Source organism: Macaca mulatta, chromosome 11 (genome assembly GCF_049350105.2).
Source record: "Macaca mulatta isolate MMU2019108-1 chromosome 11, T2T-MMU8v2.0, whole genome shotgun sequence".
Taxonomy (NCBI): domain Eukaryota; kingdom Metazoa; phylum Chordata; class Mammalia; order Primates; family Cercopithecidae; genus Macaca; species Macaca mulatta.
In genome coordinates, this window is record NC_133416.1 from 51,096,449 (window position 1) to 51,114,998 (window position 18,550).

Genomic DNA, 18,550 nt, shown 5'->3' on the forward strand with positions numbered 1-18,550 from the left:
CTCTAATAAGAAGAGTGAAATTGGCACTTCTGGAAAGCAAGAGAGAGGAGCAGTGGTCATTATAAGCAAGATATGGAGTTAACAGTTTGTAAATGATCACTCGTTACTACTATTTCAACAGCTGCTGTTAAATGGAAGCTATCCTGGAAAACGTATTTGGAACTGAGTGTAAATATTGTTGCTATAAAGTAGAATGATTAATTAGTATATTAACTATAACAGGAATATAAGGTCATTTAAATTATAGCTTTGGGTTTCCTCCCTCCCTTCATCTCTCCAGTCTTCTTTTTTCTCTCTCCATTCCTCCTTCCTTTTATTTTTTAAACAAATATCTTCAGCATACACAATCTGATCAATCAAAATTATATCAGGCTTAAATATTTCAGTCAACTGGTAATTAGGGGTTTTTTTTTCTGTCATAAATATTTATTGAGCACCTACCATTGGCTTGCTTGGTGAGTTAGTAAATTACCTTATTTATTTAAACGTATTTAAGTCCCACAAAGGCCCTGTGACTGGTATTATTGTCTCCATTTTTCCTTAACTTATTTTCCTTCTCCAACACTTTTCCTTTTTGTGATTCTGAGTTCTGACCTATATACTTTTTCTTCTGTCTGAAGAACAACTTTTAACATTTCTTGCAAGGCAGGTCTACTGGCAACAAATTCCCTCAATTTTTGTTCGTCTGTGAATGTCTTTATTCTCATTCACTTTTGAAGAATAACTTTGCAGGGTACAGAATTCTAGATTGGTGTTACTTTTTCTCTCGCAATGCTTTTAACATTTCACTCCACTCTCTTCTTGCTGTATGGCTTCTGAGAAGTTAGATGTAATTCTTATCTTTACACCTCTGTAGGTAAGGTAATTTTTTCCTCTGGGTTCTTTCAAGATTTTTAAAAAATGTGTTTTCTGTAGTCTGAATATGATATGCTTAAGTGTAGCTTTTTGGCATTGATCCTGCTTGGTGTTTTCTGAGCTTCCTGGATCTGTGGTTTGGTGTCTGACATTAATTTGGGAAAATTCTCCATCATTATTGCTTCATATATTTCTTCTGTTCCTTTCTCTCTTTCTCTTTCTGGTAGTCCCACTAAGCTTACATTATACCTTTTATAGCTGCTCCATAGATTTTGGATGTTCTGTTCGATTTTTTTTCCAGTCTTTTTTCCCTTTGATTTTCAATATGGTAAGTTTCTATTGACATAGCCTCAAGGCCAGAGAGTCTTGCCTCAGGTGTTCCTAGTTTACTAAGGAGCTTATCACAGGGAGTCTTTATTTCTGTTACACTGTTTTTGATCTCTAGAATTTTAAAATTATTTCTATCTCTCTGCTTACATTACACATTCATTCTTGCATGTTGTCTACTTTCTCTATTAGAATCTTTAGCATATTAATCAGAGTTCTTAAAGAAAATTTCTGGTTTGATAATTCCAACATTCCTGCCATATTTGGCTCTGATTCTGATGCTTTTTCATTTCTTCAAAGTGTGTTTTTTTGCTTTTTAATATACCTGGTAATCATGCATTGGATAAGAGAAACTGCAGTAAATCGACCTTTACTAATGTGGTGGTAAGGTGTGGGAAGAGTAGAAATGTTCTGTAGTCCTATGGTTAGGTCTCAGTGTTTTTAGCCCTTGGACTGTGAACTTGAAAAGTGCTTTTTAGTCTCCTTTACCAACCTCCTGGCCCCTGGGTGGGACAGGATGGGTGGAGGGGTCTAGAGTTGGGTATTTGCCTTCCCTGGGTCAGATAGGCTCTGATCAAATCCCAATAAGGTTAGGCATCATAAAACAGTTTCTCTTGAGGGCAGGTCTCGTGAAGAGCAGAGTGCTCTGTCATATTCCAAAAGGAGTGTTTTCCCCTGCTGAAAGTATAAGGGCATTTTAAAGCAATTTTCACTCTGAGACCCTGGTAAAGTTTCAGGAAGTAAAACTTCTAAATTTTGGGACCTTCCTATTACTTGGTCCCTGTGGAGATTTTAACTCTCAGATGTGTCCACACTGAGCCTCTAGCAATTTATCAATTACAGTTCAGGTTTTTCTGTCCTGGCACTGGTTCCCTTAGAGGTTTCTACTTAACGGTTTCTTCTCTATTAAGTTGCAATTTTCTGTATTCACCTGTCTGTCTTTCCAGTTTTGGGGGCAGCTGCTTGCACTTCTCTGACAAATCCAAGAAAAGTTGTTGATTTCTTGGCGTGTTCACCTTTGTTTACTTGCTGTTAGGATGGCATAATGACTTCCCAGCTCCAGTCTGAAAGAGGAGCTTGGTGAACCGAAAACCTTGTCTATTATTTCTATTTAAATATATGAAAGCAGGCACAGTTTTCAACAAGGCTGAGTAAGTTGCTTGAGGTCACACACAAATATAAGGGATGGAATCTAAAGTTTTAAAAAATTGAACTCCAATTAAAAAATATATTTTAGCTGTTACAGTTGGTCTTTTGCTTTGAGTGACAATTACATATTGTTGTTACTTTGAATGACAGTTATATATCTGGGTGCCTATTGGTACAAACAGCATTAAGTTTCAGTTAAACAGGAGAAATAAATTTTTGAGATCTATTGCACAGTATAGTAACTATATTTAATGAAAATGTATACATGAATTCATAACATCACTTTCTACTCCATAAATGTATACAAATATAATTTGTCAATTTTTAATAAAAAATTAAACAAAATTACATATCTGGGAGCATACATTTGAATCATGGGAAAATTCTTCTATAGATTACATAATCTGAATTAATAATTGATACCACAGAGTTACAGATATTGAGTGTTTCACATGTGGAATAAAAAATGAATTCCAATTATAGTGAATAGTACATTGAACATTTCTTATCTCATTTTTGAGCTTAGTTTCTTTCATGGAAATGTATACATATATTTCCTATGTAAAACAGTTTATAAAGTACTTTATTATTTTTGAATCTCTTTTCTCTTTTATTGCTATTATACTACTAACATTGCATTCATAAGAGGTCATCCTTCAGATGGCAGTCAGGATGAATGATTATTTGGCTCTCCATCAGTAAAGTTGATGATGGTATAATTTTAAAAACAAACAACAATACTCAACTTACTAGGGGTCAGGTACAAAGTTTAAGTGCTTTATAATAAATTATCTCACTTAGTTCTTAAAATAACCTTATATATAAACTGTCACCAATTTCTACTGTAAAACTAAGAAAATTGAAATTAAAAATTAACTTTCTCTTACTTCCCAGGTTTGGTAAGATGTGGGGCAAGGATTTGAACCTAGCCTCCTTGGCTCCAGGGCTCACAGTGTTAAAAATAACTCCATGTGTATTTGTCCAATTAACACATTCCCTTTTAAGAAACATTTATTTGTGACCAGCGTCAAAAGAGGGGAAAAATTAGTCTCAGGTTTACATTATCTACTTTTTTAGAAGAGAAATAAAAATTCACTTAGAACCTAGACTCTTCTTGCTTTACTGCACAGTGGTTTGAGAGCATTGTCACATTCAATTAAAGACTCATTCACTGTGTCACTGTATTTTAATGTGAGTTGACATGGAGATAGGAAACATAATTTTAATATTAAAAATTAACATATAGTGGTGAAGGGTAAACAGCACAGACTGAATTTTTAATTTTTCAACTATTTCTAATGAAGAATATTTATCACCTTCCAATTATGAATTTACATAACATTTCTTCCACAAGAAACATTATTTTACTCCTTTCATGATCATTTTGAAATGTACAATTTTCAAATCAACTTTTCGGAAAACAACTTTGTTTTCTTTGTGGACAGATGGCAAGAATTATATCCACAAAACTTTTTGTTTTCATATTCTGGAAAAGTAGTATGCAGTCATTGTGGAATAGGGCTTTTAAAAGTTGCTCATGTCCTGCACTGAACCAATTGAATAACATAGCAAAAGAGCCACCAGTGTCTGACCTGGCTTCTACAGACCAAATAAACCCTTTGTATGTTTGTTTATTTTCATCTGTAACTTTGTTTGCTTATTTTTCATTCTGACACTTTTTGTAAAATGAGTAAAATCTTCTCAACAGTTTATACTTCCACAGATCTGTTGACATTTGATGAGCACATCCACTAAATTGAATTTAAAAGGGATAGTTTACTTCATCTGTTTCTTTACCTGTTCCACTAATCATTTGTACCAAATTTAAATAAGTTTAAATTTTTATTTTAAAGAAATGACAACTTTTTACTCCTTTATATCCATCTTGTGCCTGTTCATAATGGCAACCAGCAATGAGTGAATGGCTATGGAAATAAAACTATTTTATAACTAGATCTACAGTAAAATTAAGGCACTTGCCTCTGCAGTTAGGACTGTATTTTAGCTTGGTATTGGACGAATGGTAAAACTCAGGGGTACTGAACCCAGATCTCAAGAGAACCTTTTTCTGTACCGCTCTGGGACGGCTGAGGAAATGCCTAAATCAAGCCTTCCATCTGCTTGGCCAAAGAAAGATTTCCACATCCATTCTAGTTTGCTCAGTAGCCTCTGAAAAAGTAATTTATTGTCTCTGTGCTTTGTTTTCTCCATCTAGTCAGTGAGGTTAATCATACTTACCACCAACCTCCATCAAGACAAACTTCTGAGAGAAAAGAATCTCACTGAGCATCAGGGATGCTGAAAAGTCACCACATAAGTATTAGTAGAAGTAGAAGGAGTGAGGGTGGGAGAACACATTATTCTTCTGTGCATTTAGCTAATAGAACAAACACTACTGTTTCCTATAAAAATGCTACTACTTCCACATTTCCTGTATGTGGACTCTATTCTAGACATTCTAGTTTGGTGGTTTTTTTTTTTTTTTAAGTTACAGGCTATGAATAAAATATCTCTTTAGTTGTAAATCCAATTTACTGTAGAATATCTTGAAAAACTTAATTATGAATGAATTTTCAGAAAAAGACCGTAAATCATATATAATTTTTTATCTTTAAGAGCTGTATACATGAACTATTTCAGGATTGGCAAATATGTAGCATATGCATAATCTGTTCCTCCTTCTGCATACATGGCAGACATTGCCAATTCTTTAAGATTCTCTATTGAATAAAGACAGAGCTGCAGAATTCTCTGCAGTCTGTTTCAGGAAGCTATGACCAACCTATCAGAGTTGAGGATGAGTCAAAACCGTCTATGCCATTCCTGATCAACTCTGACTTTCTTATTTGCAGATAAAGAATCTAAGACTCAAATATTATAGGTTTTTTTTTAACTGAAGTCATATAACTTGTTATTTTTGCTATTATTTGAATGAAAAACCAGATGTGCATGTTTCCACCATAGTTTTATTTTGTGACATCAGGCTGTTTCTACAATTTTCAAGCCTGTTTGCATTCATCATAGTCATATTTTTCATATTCTTTCTGATTGATCGACTCATTCATTTACTCTTTGATTAAGTAGCATTTATGGAACAGCTACTATGTGTACTATGCCTGGGCTAGTGACTCTGCACTCAAGAAACTTAGAGTCAAGTAGAGAAATCAAGTCTTTACAAAACTAGCCCTCATACATGATAAAGTGCCTTCTGGATCAATTTCATCTACTAGAAACACGATTGTGTTTTTCTCATTGCTTAAGCCTATGTTGCCTAGTCATGGTGTATCTGTCCCTTTCCAGCCAAGCTTCACATTAAAATAAGTGGCTACAGTTATAGTCTTTATCTCCTTTCTTCCTCTATATGACCCAACTGACGGCACATTAGTATTTTTCTCTTCTCAATCACTGAAAATGTTCTTGCTGAAGTCAATAATCATCTACATGTTAAATTTAACAGATATATTTCAATTCTTAATTATCTCACTTTATTTGAGCATTTCACGCTGCCAATCATTTCATTTCTTGAATTTCTCATTATATATTTTTTTGTATTCTTTGTTATATCGCTTTACAATACTCTCCTAATTTGTTCTCATTTCTCTGAAGCTGCCTTCTCTTTAAACAGCGTGGGTTCTTTTTCCTCTTCCAATTCCTTTGAGGTTGGTTTTGCTGAGATTATGGCCTCAATTTCCTTTTCTTCTCTCTGTGGAATTTCACCTACTATTAAAACTACAAACTGCAAACTGCACTTCTAGCCTGAATATTCTTGTATCTTTCTCTCAATCTCAGATTGTGGCCTCAATTTCCTTTTCTTCTCTCTGTGGAATTTCACCTACTTTAAAAATTACAAACTGCAAACTGCACTTCTAGCCTGAATATTCTTGTATCTTTCTCTCGATCCCAGTGCAGACTAGTATATCAACTACTTTCTGGGCATGTCCTTGTGTTCCACAGGCATGTAAAACTCAACTTTTCCAAAATTGAATGTATCTCCTCTTTTCAAACCTTCCTCACTTCCTGTATTTGCTAATTTGGTGCATGGCAGCACCACTGGTTCACCAATTGTTGAAGCAGAGATACTGAATTTCTTTTAACCCCATCCTTTTTCTTACCACCTCATCCTACAAATTCTATCGGTTCTCATCCCTTAAAAGACTTTAACTGTGTCCCCACCTCTTCATCACTGCTGCTAGTTCGTTAGTCAGGCCCTTGCCTTTCCTTGACTCTCTGCAGTAGCTTACTGACTGATCTAATTTCATCTCATTGTAACCTTATGAATCTCCATGTTGTTGTCAGCTGAGTGTTAATAAAACACAAACCGTATTTTTGTTTTGGCATCCAAACTTAGAATCATTGAAAACTCCCTTTAGATTCTGGAGTAAACTCTCTTCCTTGTACTTGGCTCTTGAGGATCAGTTCCTGCCTACATTTCTATTTTTTGTCGCTCATCACTCTAACCCCCTAGTTTTCCATCAACTAACCCCTTAATTTTGACTTCAGTTTCAGCATATTTTAAGTGCCTTGAGTTCATCATCATCTCTCTTGCCTCCTTATTTTTGCATGTATTGTTTCTTCTACCTGAAATGTTCCCACCTCTCTTTTCTTAGCTATATCGACTCATCTTTTAAATGTCGATTCTGATGCCATTTGCACATGGACGCTTTACCTAATCCATAGCATACTGTTTTTTTTCTTCTTTGATTGTAGCATTTTCTTCAAGGTGTTGCAGTTGTCCTCTTTGATCTTTAGCTATTGCAGTGCCTTTCACTATTTGCAGGATGTATTGGTTGAATCAGTTGCATCATGATTCATCTTGTCCCTAGAGTCTGCCCATTCTGTCCTGGGGCTCTGGACATGCCCTTGGCACAGTTCCTCTGCTTGGGTTTGTCTCTGCATTGGCTCATGGTGAGCAATATGCAATAGCTTGATCCTGAAGTCGTCAGGGGTTTTGAGAATGAAACTAGGCCGTGTCTTGTTTTTGACCGGTGAGGGGGAAAGAAAGAAAGTAATTCTAGAACAACCTACCCCTTACTTTAGAGCTTCTCTTTTATATAATCTATATTTGGCATGGAAACCATCTGTGTTTTTGTCTTTGTGGTCAGCCATTATTGTTTGTTTGGCCATGATATATGTCGGAATGATATTATTTGACTCTCCTTTAAGTACCTCCTGCTTCTTTGAGTAAAGAGATCCTACCAGTAAAATTCCTTTCTGTATCTTTGTGTTACCAATTTATTGAGATATATGGACTATCAGTTGTTTTGTTATAATTTTATTTTTGTAAATTGTGATCTATTTACCTAATTATCTATTAATATCATCTCTCTAAATCTTCTGCCGCATTTTATCCTGATACATATCTTGACTTCTTTATTAAAAAAAAGTACAGAAAATATACTGGAAGGAAATTGTAGCAGTTGTTCTGAGTGATGGAATATCAGGTGACGTTTTCCTTCCAATCTTTAATGCCTTTTATAGATAAATGAAAATTTTAAACTTTCCTGGTTAAAAAGCTTTTTAAAAGAAGAAAGAAATAAGTAAAAGGCAAATATGCTAATGGGGAATAATATAATTTTATGTTGAGGCCAACCCCTTTCTCATTGAGTAATGATCCAAATTTGATTTGAAGAGAATGACATGTATTTAACCAAAATAATTCTATTAGGTACCTGCATTAACTATGGTTTAGAAGAGGTAGAAATCCATTTCAGCTTTAGAAAGCAGGGGAAAGGTGGAAAGAAGAGGAAGTGATACTGGAGCTTTATTTTAAAAGAGAAGCAAGGGTCGACTGCTGAAAATGATAAAGGAAGGTATTCCGAACATAGGGAACAGCAGTTGTACAATAACCTCAGAGATATAACATAGCAAGGGCAGCTCAGAATGGCTGGATATTACTATGTTTATGAGATGACAAGAAGTAGAGAGATTGTATGTCATGTTATTGGCTGATGCCTAAAACTTTAGTAGGAATTGGTGAAAGCAAGGATTTTTGTGTGTGTATTTTTGATGAGCTCTTCAAGTATTACACGGTATCTTATTTTATTAAAATCAATACACATTGCAATTTTTCTTTACCTCTACTTTTCATGCAGAGGTATTTTTTCACTTCTTTAAACTTAATGCAGTTTATTTTTTATAACACCCTTTAATCAATGAAATCCTGTTACCCTTCGTCACAAGTGGGTTTATTTGCATCTGTGGATTTAAAACACATTTCTTGCATTTTACTTTCCAGTTCTCAGGTGTCATTCGGGAATACGATGCAGCCATTAGTTAACAGACTTCCCCCCAGTTCCTAAATAACCTAAAGTAATATTAAACTGTATTTTAGCTAATCTGTACTCATAATTCAAGTTTTACTGTTTTTTTTTTTTTCAGAAAGCTGACTCCAAAGTGAACAAAAGTAGTTTGTGTGGAATTATTTTTACTTATGCTCCACTTTGAATGCAATGTGTGCCAAGAACATCACCTTATGATGACAGCTTGTTGCAGCCAGAAGGTCTCTAATTTAAATAAATTCTGGTTGTGTTAGTCACCAAAGATACAATTATGTCATCATATGCTGTGTGGTTTTTAAATAAATGATTCTGAAACAGACTGTTCTTTGATAGTTTCATCATTTTTTCTTGAGCTTGCAGAGGAAATTTATGTAGTGGAAAGCTGACCACCGCAGCACACTCTAGATGCCTCCTGATGGCAGGAAGCTCACGGTTCTTCTTAATGAGACTGACTATTAATCTAGTGAACACTCAACTGAATGAATAAATGCAGCCATTTGTTGGAAGTCAGGAGAGTGTAAATGTTTTGTTTTCATGAGCTCCAGCCTTGATCATTCCTATCTATCCAAAGGTACTTGCTTATGTCATTTTAGCGCTTATGATTCTTACAGTGCTCATGATTCCTATTGCATAGTCTGCTTTCCAGTGGTCCTTTGTAGTGACTTCTGAGACCCTTTGTGGCTCAGTGTGGTGGCTCACACCCCAAATTGTCTTCCCGACTACCTGGGGCTGTGTGTAGAAGCTTTAGCCATGTCAGTGACTCCCCAGTCTGACCGTGTGTTAGCATCACCGGGAGGTTTAAAAAAAAGACTGATGCATTTGCTTTTCATCAGCTTAAGTAAGTCAGAACCTCTTAGGAAGCGGGCTAGGCAATAGTGCCTCTTTAAAGTGTCTCAGGTGAATCTAATATGTAACCAGGGTTGAGAATGAGTAGAACATGGATCAGGACTGAGAGGTCTGCGGGACATGCTCACCGTGGGCAGTGGTGAAGGATGCGCAGGAGTCTGGGAAGTAGTATCTTGGAGAAGTGGCAAAGAAAAATCCAGATAGGCTTTTAAAAGAAGTCACTTAAAGTCAGTATAATGGGAACTTTAGGCCTTGAAGAGAGAGAAAACTCAAAGGAGAGGATAGAGATGGGGCCTGGAGCAGCACCTGGGCAATTGTCTGGTGCCCATGAAGATGTGTGCCCAGAGAAGGTAAAATCATACTGTGAAGAGGAAATGACAGAAGAAAGGGATGATTTACCTATGCTGACAAAAAAAAAAAAAAAAAGAAAAGAAAAGAAAAGAAAAACCTTCAAATTAGTAGGAATTACCATTTTCCCGATGACTGTCTTCTATTCTTAATTTTGGGTGCTGCTGATTTGCATGTGTATTGTTAGGCCAACTAAGGTCACTGAAAATTTATCAAAGCAACGTTAATTAAAAGAGTGCTGTCTGCCTGTTTTTTTCCTGCATTGTATACTCATAGCTTGACTGTAATAATAAGATAAAGTTCACCACGTACAGACATGAGTATTTATCTAGAGGCCTCCCGTAGGCTTATTCTTCTGCCCATTTTAAGCTCTTCCAACATGGCCTTGCTCACAGCTGCAGGAGCTGGGTAAAAAGGTAGCCATGTATATAACCAGAGGGCCTGCTTTTCAGCTCAGGAGTTGCTACTGGCTTCCCCTGTGCCTGCCTGTAGACATTGTCTGATTTTTTGCCCTGGTGTACATATTTCTAGTAAATTTCCTCCCTAGATTTGGTGGTTTGACTTTTTCTATTGGCTGAGCAGCTCTAGCTTGGCCTCATTTGTCTGCTGACCCTTAGATGCGGGATCACAGTTCAGATTCTGATTGCTCAGGACCCTTTCCTGATTTCTGGGTGTTGGGACACAGACATTTAGTAACAACCATAGTCAAGAGGTCCTACTGTGTGTTCCCCATCCCCTTCATCTGTGGAGGCCACCTGTTCACAAGTAATGAGTCATTTCAATTAAGGATTTTATGAAGATGTCTGTATTAGTCCATTTTCATGCTGCTGATAAAGACATACCCAAGACTGGGCAATTTACAAAAGAAAGAGGTTTATTGGACTTACAGTTCTATGTGGCTGGAAGGGCCCCACTATCATGGGAGAAGGTGAGAGGCACACATCACATGGTGGTAGACAAGAGAAGACAGCTTGTGCAGGGAAACTCTCATTTTTAAAACCATCAGATCTCGTGAGACTTAGTCACTATTATGAGAACAGCAGGGGAAAGGCCTGTCCCCCATGATTCAATTACCTCTCACTGGGTCCCTCCCACAACACATGGGAATTATGGGAGTACAAGGTGAGATTTTGTGGGAGGAATCACAGAGCCAAACCATATCAATGTCTAAAAGTATCTTTTTGAGTACGAGTAAATCTAAAATCTGTAATAAATATGGTTAACCATTGAACAACATGGGGTTTTCTTTTTGTATTTCTCATAGGCTGATGACTGTATAATATGTGGTGCACTAGTTGCAGTATTTGGCTCTATTCAAGGAATAGTCTATTTTTAATGGGAAAAAATAGGTCATTTGGTAAAAATATCCAACATAAACATGACTTCTATTCTCAAGAGGAATTTAAAGTGAATACTTTGTGGTTTTAGAGGAACACTTTTTAGGTTGGACATGCATGTAATTTACCTGTTGACTGCAGCTGTTAACATGGAAGCAGAATGTTGATGCTTCATAGCACAAATAATTCTAGTGTAGGAACTTCAAAAAGGAGCCAGAAGAAAAAGCCATATAGTTCTGTGTTGCAACAAAACTCATGGATTAAGGCACAGGTATGAACTCATGGAAACTGAGTTAAAACTTCAGAAATATTGTGAAATCCCACAGTTTAAATGATAAAATATTCAGGTATGCATAAATCTGTTGACTTCTCAATGATAATATTGATGAGAAGCACCATTTCTACTTGATTAGGTAACTAGGGAAAGTGGAGGCAATGTTACAGGATTTCTGTGTTGAATTCTAAAATCAGGATCATAGAGATTTAAAAATATTGTGTCATATGTTGATAGGTGTATTTTTTGATGTAAAAACAATTGTATCTTTAAATGTAAACTATTAATATGATTTCTATGATAGTTTTATGTATCAATTTGGCTAGGCTATAGTACCCAGTTATTTAATCAAATACAAATCTAGGTGGTGGTGTGAAGGTATTTTGTAGATATAGTTGACATCTCCAATAAAATGACTCAGTAAGGCCAGTCGCGGTGGCTCACGCTTGTTATCCCAGAACCTTGGGAGACCAAGGGGGACAGATCACCTGAGGCCGAGAGTTTCAGACCAGCCTGAACAACATGGAGAAACCCTGTCTCTACTAAAAATACAAAATTAGCTGAGTGTGGTGGTTCATGCCTGTAATCCCAGCTACTCGGGAGGCTGAGGCAGGAGAATTGCTTGAACATGGGAGACTGAGGTTGTGATGAGCTGAGATCGCGCCATTGCACTCCAGCCTGGGCAACAAGAGCAAAACTCTGTCTCAAAAAAAAAAAAAAAAAAAAAGACTAAGTAAAGTAGTTTCTTCTTGATAATGTGGGTGGGCCTTACCCAATCTGTTGAAAGGCTGCAGAAGCAAAAATTGATGTTTCCCAGAGAAAGAAGAAATTCTTCCTGAATGTTTTCAATATCAGCTTCTTCCTAAGAAATTCCAACCTGGTTGCCAGATCCACAGTTGCATAAGCCGTTCCTTGAAATAAGTCTCTATTTATGTGTATGCCTATGTCTGTCTGTCTGTCTGTCTATCTACTTCATCATCTGCTGGTTCTGTTTCTCTGGAGAACTCTGACTGATACCATTTCCTAAATGGAAAGCCTTTTAAAGATATGAAATAAATAATATTAGGTAGATGTTGGGATAGAGGTTTATGCTTCTAATGTTCCCATTTCAGTTCTCATTTCAAGCTTTGCTAAGGCTGTGCAAAGCCTCCTGGGACATATCCTCTGCCTCTCCAGCTTGCCTGCCTGCCACACCGGGCATTCCAGCAGCAGCCCTGAGCTGCCCTCTCCACTCCTCTCATGCCCTCCTGCTTCCGGCTTTCTCTTCCTTTGTCTGTCTGTTTTCTTCTACTTCAAACACTTTTGCCCTCCTCTGCCCTTCTCTGTAAAGCCTTCTCTTCTCTCTGCCGCCTTCTCTTCACACCAGAAGAATTAGGCTTCTCTCATCCCCGCTTCCCCCTTCATGCACAACATTTTACACAGAGGGCTCTGTTGAATTGTTTGCAAGTCTTTTTTCATTGGCTAAATGGTAATGAGTATGTCTTATTCATCTTGGTATTCCCAGCACCTAGCACAGTTCCTGGCATCTAGGAGGTGTTCAATCAGTATTGTTGAAAGAATGAATAAGTAGCTGACCCTCTCCTTCAGGGATAAGCAGCTGTCTTTAAGTTTCATTGCTGATGGCTGGGAGGCATCCTAAGTGGCTATTCTTTCAGGGCTGGGTATGCTCCTAAGATTCTTGTTCCTGAATTGCTTGAAGAGAAATTCCCAGGCAAACAGACCTTTAATTACCACCAAAGGCCTATGCTTTCATTATTTGTGAGGGATTATGTGTATGCCCAGCAGATTTAAGCTGATTGTATAGAAATCTCTGGCATCATATATTGGTGGCATGAATGCTTTGCAAAATGAGTATAAATTTGGGCTGACATATTTTAACCTTTTAATTAATGTCTTGAAGTCTTACCTGCATTCATTAGCAAGGAATCCAATATCCGTTTTGAAGTTATTCCCACCCAGTCAACCTTAAACTTGATGCCTTACCCAGTCCTATGTAGGGTCACTAGGGTCTGTGTTTTTCAAATACCAGCTATAGAAAAAGCTGTGCCATTCTGATTATTCTTCTACTTTACCTGTGTCTTACTGTTAGTCTGCTACATGGTGTCATTGTTGAAGCTTGCTCCTGCATAGTTCCACAGACTTCTGTCTACTCAGCATGAGTGTCGTCCCTGGCCCAGACCCTGCATGGGCCACAGCGCTGTTTCTAACCCCAGAATGGTGAGTTCAGAAGAGCTTTCATCAGTCATACTGGGGGCTGAAAACAGCTCTCCTACACATGCCCTTTAGTGAGCAGCCCAAGTCAGCAGTGTGGCCATCCACTTTCCCCACAATTTTTGTTTGGAGACGTCTCATCATTCTTCTGTAGCGCTGGGCCTTTGTCAGGTCCTCCACAATAAGCCTCTGTGCTTCCCATCTTGAGGAACAGATCTCCTCTTTTCCTCCCTGGTGATCAGCTTTGCATGTCAGTGTCTTGCAGAGCTTTACTAGAGTCACAGAAGTTTTATTACACTCTTTCCCATTCCCCTTCCTCAGTAACTTTCTTGTCTTAACCCAGAGAACTACAGGGAAATTACCCAAGTGATTCCTCATGGAACCCAGGGAATATTTGCTTCGAGGTGACTTCCTGCCTCCCTGTCTTGAAATAAATGAAGCAGATATAAATTTTTATGGGTCTTTCAAATGGCACTAAATTGAATCTTTACCTTATCGGGCATTATGTACGTAAAAATGGTAGCCTTTTCATTCAGCTATACCATCACTTTCCCATTAGGAGATATCAAGAAGCATGGTCAGTTAGAATGCAGAAAGATATTTAAACTGTAGCAACTTATGGAAGAAACTTAACAATCTAGTTTACAAATGTGAATTGTTCACAGACTTTAAAATATAGGCTAAATTATGTGGTGACACTCATTACAATGCCCTTCACTACATTATTAATTTTCAGCTTCATCGTTTATTAGTTTTTACCTTGCCCTTGTTCTAGCCAGGATATTTCACTAGAGTCACAGAAGTTTTGCACAGCCTCGATCATAAATTTTCAGGAATCTTCATTCTTCTACCTCCCTTTGTGGCACCATCTGATCCAAAATCAAAATAATTTTCACCCAAAGCTATGTTGATCTTTCACTATCCCAGTGTTTCTCCCTTAAAAAAAATAGCTACCATTTGTTGAACCTTTACTGTACTAATGGTTCTTTATATTTTTGGTAATTTTTAGAATGTGGAAATAATCTAACTACATATAAGTGAAGGCTGATTGCACACAGGTATGTCTTAATTATTGCAGAGTAAATTTTTTTTAAAAATTTATTTATTTATTTATTTATTTTAATTTATTTATTATTATTATACTTTAAGTTGTAGGGTACATGTGCATAATGTGCAGGTTTGTTACATATGTATACTTGTGCCATGTTGGTGTGCTGCACCCATCAACTCGTCATTTACATCAGGTATAACTCCCAGTGCAATCCCTCCCCCCTCCCCCCTCCCCATGATAGGCCCCGGTGTGTGATGTTCCCCTTCCCGAGTCCAAGTGATCTCATTGTTCAGTTCCCACCTATGAGTGAGAACATGCGGTGTTTGGTTTTCTGTTCTTGTGATAGATTGCTAAGAATGATGGTTTCCAGCTGCATCCATGTCCCTACAAAGGACACAAACTCATCCTTTTTTATGGCTGCATAGTATTCCATGGTGTATATGTGCCACATTTTCTTAATCCAATCTGTCACTGATGGACATTTGGGTTGATTCCAAGTCTTTGCTATTGTGAATAGTGCTGCAATAAACATACGTGTGCATGTGTCTTTATAGCAGCATAATTTATAATCCTTTGGGTATATACCCAGTAATGGGATGGCTGGGTCATATGGTACATCTAGTTCTAGATCCTTGAGGAATCGCCATACTGTTTTCCATAATGGTTGAACTAGTTTACAATCCCACCAACAGTGTAAAAGTGTTCCTATTTCTCCACATCCTCTCCAGCACCTGTTGTTTCCTGACTTTTTAATGATCGCCATTCTAACTGGTGTGAGATGGTATCTCATTGTGGTTTTGATTTGCATTTCTCTGATGGCCAGTGATGATGAGCATTTTTTCATGTGTCTGTTGGCTGTATGAATGTCTTCTTTTGAGAAATGTCTGTTCATATCCTTTGCCCACTTTTGGATGGGGTTGTTTGTTTTTTTTCTTGTAAATTTGTTTGAGTTCTTTGTAGGTTCTGGATATTAGCCCTTTGTCAGATGAGTAGATTGCAAAAATTTTCTCCCATTCTGTAGGTTGCCTGTTCACTCTGATGGTAGTTTCTTTTGCTGTGCAGAAGCTCTTTAGTTTAATTAGATTCCGTTTGTCAATTTTGGCTTTTGTTGCCATTGCTTTTGGTGCTTTAGACATGACATCCTTGCCCATGCCTATGTCCTGAATGATATTGCCTTCTTCTTCTAGAGTTTTTATGGTATAAAGTCTAACATTTAAGTCTCTAATCCATCTTGAATTAATTTTCGTATAAGGAGTAAGGAAAGGATCCAGTTTTAGCTTTCTACTTATGGCTAGCCAATTTTCCCAGCACCATTTATTAAATAGGGAATCCTTTCCCCATTTCTTGTTTCTCTCAGGTTTGTCAAAGATCAGATGGCTGTATATGTGTGGTATTATTTCTGAGGACTCTGTTCTGTTCCATTGGTCTATATCTCTGTTTTGGTACCAGTAGCATGCTGTTTTGGTTACTGTAGCCTTGTAGTAGAGTTTGAAGTCAGGTAGTGTGATGCCTCCAGCTTTGTTCTTTTGACTTAGGATTGTCTTGGAGATGTGGGCTCTTTTTTGGTTCCATATGAACTTTAAAGCAGTTCTTTCCAATTCTGTGAAGAAACTCATTGGTAGCTTGATGGGGATGGCATTGAATCTATAAATTACCTTGGGCAGTATGGCCATTTTCACGATATTGATTCTTCCTATCCATGAGCATGGTATGTTCTTCCATTTGTTTGTGTCCTCTTTTATTTCACTGAGCAGTGGTTTGTAGTTCTCCTTGAAGAGGTCCTTTACATCCCTTGTAAGTTGGATTCCTAGGTATTTTATTCTCTTTGAAGCAATTGTGAATGGAAGTTCATTCATGATTTGGCTCTCTGTTTGTCTGTTACTGGTGTATAAGAATGCTTGTGATTTTTGCACATTAATTTTGTATCCTGAGACTTTGCTGAAGTTGCTTATCAGCTTAAGGAGATTTTGGGCTGAGACAATGGGGTTTTCTAAATATACAATCATGTCATCTGCAAAGAGGGACAATTTGACTTCTTCTTTTCCTAACTGAATACCCTTGATTTCTTTCTCTTGCCTGATTGCCCTAGCCAGAACTTCCAACACTATGTTGAATAGGAGTGGTGAGAGAGGGCATCCCTGTCTTGTGCCAGTTTTCAAAGGGAATTTTTCCAGTTTTTGCCCATTCAGTATGATATTGGCTGTGGGTTTGTCATAAATAGCTCTTATTATTTTGAGGTACGTTCCATCAATACCGAATTTATTGAGCGTTTTTAGCATGAAGGGCTGTTGAAATTTGTCAAAAGCCTTTTCTGCATCTATTGAGATAATCATGTGGTTCTTGTCTTTGGTTCTGTTTATATGCTGGATTATGTTTATTGATTTGTGAATGTTGAACCAGCCTTGCATCCCAGGGATGAAGCCCACTTGATCATGGTGGATAAGCTTTTTGATGTGTTGCTGAATCCGGTTTGCCAGTATTTTATTGAGGATTTTTGCATCGATGTTCATCAGGGATATTGGTCTAAAATTCTCTTTTTTTGTTGTGTCTCTGCCAGGCTTTGGTATCAGGATGATGTTGGCCTCATAAAATGAGTTAGGGAGGATTCCCTCTTTTTCTATTGATCGGAATAGTTTCAGAAGGAATGGTACCAACTCCTCCTTGTACCTCTGGTAGAATTCAGCTGTGAATCCATCTGGTCCTGGACTTTTTTTGGTTGGTAGGCTATTAATTATTTCCTCAATTTCAGAGCCTGCTATTGGTCTATTCAGGGATTCAACTTCTTCCTGGTTTAGTCTTGGAAGAGTGTAAGTGTCCAGGAAATTATCCATTTCTTCTAGATTTTCCAGTTTATTTGCGTAGAGGTGTTTATAGTATTCTCTGATGGTAGTTTGTATTTCTGTGGGGTCGGTGGTGATATCCCCTTGATCATTTTTAATTGCGTCTATTTGATTCTTCTCTCTTTTCTTCTTTATTAGTCTTGCTAGTGGTCTGTCAATTTTGTTGATCTTTTCAAAAAACCAACTCCTGGATTCATTGATTTTTTTGGAGGGTTTTTTGTGTCTCTATCTCCTTCAGTTCTGCTCTGATCTTAGTTATTTCTTGCCTTCTGCTAGCTTTTGAATGTGTTTGCTCTTGCTTCTCTAGTTCTTTTAATTGCGATGTTAGAGTGTCAAATTTAGATCTTTCCTGCTTTCTCTTGTGGGCATTTAGTGCTATAAATTTCCCTCTCCATACTGCTTTAAATGTGTCCCAGAGATTCTGGTATGTTGTATCTTTGTTCTCATTGGTTTCAAAGAACATCTTTATTTCTGCCTTCATTTCGTTATGTACCCAGTAGTGATTCAGGAGCAGGTTGTTCAGTTTCCATGTAGTTGAGCGGTTTTGATTGAGTTTCTTAGTCCTGAGTTCTAGTTTGATTGCACTGTGGTCTGAGAGACAGTTTGTTATAATTTCTGTTCTTGTACATTTGCTGAGGAGTGCTTTACTTCCAATTACGTGGTCGATTTTGGAGTAAGTACGATGTGGTGCTGAGAAGAATGTATATTCTGTTGATTTGGGGTGGAGAGTTCTATAGATGTCTATTAGGTCTGCTTGCTGCAGAGATGAGTTCAATTCCTGGATATCCTTGTTAACTTTCTGTCTCGTTGATCTGTCTAATGTTGACAGTGGAGTGTTGAAGTCTCCCATTATTATTGTATGGGAGTCTAAGTCTCTTTGTAAGTCTCTAAGGACTTGCTTGATGAATCTGGGTGCTCCTGTATTGGGTGCATATATATTTAGGATAGTTAGCTCTTCCTGTTAAATTGATCCCTTTACCATTATGTAATGGCCTTCTTTGTCTCTTTTGATCTTTGATGGTTTAAAGTCTGTT

General features: G+C 37.4%; 1 protein-coding gene across 7 annotated transcripts in view; it reads left to right on the forward strand.

Moving 5' to 3' along the window:
• The window catches only part of TMEM117 (transmembrane protein 117), a 564,266-nt gene that overhangs the window by 256,806 nt on the left and 288,910 nt on the right, over positions 1-18,550 (forward strand).